Source organism: Muntiacus reevesi, chromosome 3 (assembly GCF_963930625.1).
Source record: "Muntiacus reevesi chromosome 3, mMunRee1.1, whole genome shotgun sequence".
Classification (NCBI taxonomy): Eukaryota; Metazoa; Chordata; class Mammalia; order Artiodactyla; family Cervidae; genus Muntiacus; species Muntiacus reevesi.
This window is the reverse complement of record NC_089251.1, coordinates 130747257-130749818: the sequence shown is the minus strand read 5'-3', so window position 1 is coordinate 130749818 and position 2562 is coordinate 130747257. Positions and strand designations below refer to the sequence as shown.

The 2562-nt window shown below is 45.8% G+C and overlaps 1 pseudogene; it reads left to right on the top strand.

Moving 5' to 3' along the window:
- The first annotated feature begins 935 nt into the window (after positions 1 to 935).
- Positions 936 to 1296, top strand: LOC136163222 (small ribosomal subunit protein eS25 pseudogene; annotated as a pseudogene).
- The last annotated feature ends 1266 nt before the right edge of the window (positions 1297 to 2562 follow it).

The following is a 2562-nucleotide window of genomic DNA, read 5'->3' as shown; positions in this document are numbered from 1 at the left end:
GTTCTAGGAAATTCAAACTAACCCATGGAGATATAAAGAGGATCAGTGACTGCAGGGGAAGAGAAGCAACAGAGAAGAGTTGCAAAGGGTCACAAAGAAACTTTGGGGAATTATGGACATGTTTGTAACTTGATTATGGTAGTAGTTTCACAAGTATATGCATGTGTCAAAAGTTGCCAAATTGTATACCTTAAATACAGACAGTTTATTGTATGCAATTATACATCAATAAAGCTACTTTTAAAAACAGTGTCTGAAAATAAAAAACAATGTCTGGCAGATGGTGGGCACTCAGTGAATATTTGTTGAATTAAAAACAAAAAGAAAAGCATGGTTACAAAGAGTGAATGGTTCCTCACCTGGACATCCTTGTAGGAAAGAGGTGGCGGGGGGGTCGGGGGGCGGGGGGGGTAGGATACCACTGCCCAGAACCCAGCCCCACAATGGTACCAGGGTTCATTCATCCCTCTGCACAGGTCTTCACAACAAACCAGCTGACAGTAATTTATTCCAAGTTTATTTAATTAATATTCATGAAGAAATGAGAATGTACTTGAATTTCCACCAAGTACCAGAACTATGTCAACTCTTTATTGTGTATGATCCACATAAAAATCTGCCTTCTATCCAGGTTTAATACCTTACATAGGCTAAAGAAAAATAAGTACTTATCCTTTACAACAGAAGCATAAATATAGTATAGGCCAAATATGATACACAAGTGGGCCATTTGTTCGTAATGGTTCTACACCAAGATCTCACTGGTGTTTACCAATAACCTGACAGCGAGTGTTCAATACATTTCTGTGAAGCCCTCTCCTCCAGGTAGAAACCTTCAGATGACCACTTTGGGGTCTGAGTCACAACCCTGTAGCCAATGGCAACTTCATTTATGTTTACTTACATTAAAAGCATTTCCCTCTTCCAACTTCACTATGCCGCCCAAGGATGACAAGAAGAAGAAAGATGCCAGAATGTCAGCCAAGAAAGGCAAGGATCCAGTGAACAAATCTGGGGGTGAGGCCAAAAAGAAGAAGTGGTCCAAAGGCAGGGTTCAGGACAAGCTTAATAACCTAGTCTAGTTTGACAAAGCAACATACGAGAAACTCCATAAAGAAGCTGTAACTCCAGCTGTCGTCTCTGAGAGACAAGATTCATGGCTCCCTGGCCAGGGCAGCCCTTCAGAAACCCCTTATTAAAGGGCTTATTAAACTGGCTTCAAAGCACAGAGCTCGAGTGATTTACACCAGAAACAACAAGGGCGGAAATGCCTCAGCTGCTGGTGGAGACGCATAAACAGGTCCCACCAACCGTACATTTTGAAAATTAAAATTTTATTAAATAATAATTAAAAAAAAAAAACTAAAGCATTCCCACTCGCCAACACGTGCTTATCTCACACGGAATTTCCCGGCACCCCTGCAGGAGTAAGTAGGGTACACACATCATCGCCTCCTCACAGATGAGAAAATGCAGACAAACAGGTGAAGCGATGTGCCCCGGAGGACACAGCCAGGCCCCAGTCGGAGCTGCAGGCTGACAGGTCACACGGCTGCCCGCGTGGCCTGCCAGCAAAGTGAGGGGGGGAAGCACCGTCTCCAGCCTGGGCCTCATAGAAGCCGTGACCCTCATCAGCTCTCAGGTTAGAGGGGCTGTCCTGTGAGATCATCACCAACGTCCCAAGGCCTACGAGCCACAGAGATTAAACCCCTGCCTTTGCTTGCTCATCAGCTGATAAAGATGAATCTGATTACTGATGGGCCAGAAGATCCCGTGGGTCTGGAAGCCAAAGTGGATGCCTTTTGTGCAACTCAGCTCTTGCCTGAAGAGCCAACAGGCAGTTTAAATAGATCTCAGATGACAACTGTGTTGGGAGCCCAAGGTCAGGGAAAAACGTAGCCACAAGACCTGCCACTTGGGACTGGGGTCTCAGAAATGGGAAGCTTCTCCAAGGAGAAAAGACAGAGGAGGAGGGCTGATCTCACAGCACAAGCCCTTGACACCTCGTTCCAGCCTGGCGTTTCAGCAACGCAGACTCTCTCTCCTACAGTAAGGCCACAAGCCCTGGAGGTCGGTTAAAACACCAAAGGCCAGCACATTAAGTGCCACACCCCTTATTTCCAAACAACTTTAAAATCAACCACCCAGATTCCAACAGGGATATGCAGCTCCAGAATTCAAGAGGTAACTCAGGAAGCTGGCGGAGGGTGGTGACCAAGATTACCAGCCAGGATGTCAGACAAACCTGCTTTAAGACCCAACTCTTCATCTTCTTAGCTGTGCAACCTCAGGCAATTCACTTAACCTCTCTGAGCTTCCATTCCTCATTTAGAGAATGGGGAGGGTGGAAATGCCTACCTCACTGTCTTACTATAAGGATTCAATGGGTTAATGCATGAGAGAGCTTAGTAAACTGCAGGGTCTATAGTAACAGCCTCCTAAATATTACTGTAATTGTGCTGATTGGAGACAGAAGTAAAGGAAGGAGAGAGCCTGGCCTTTTGCTGGACCACACTCCATGGAGGAGGGGTGGGTAGAATGAGGACCCAGGAGACATGAGGC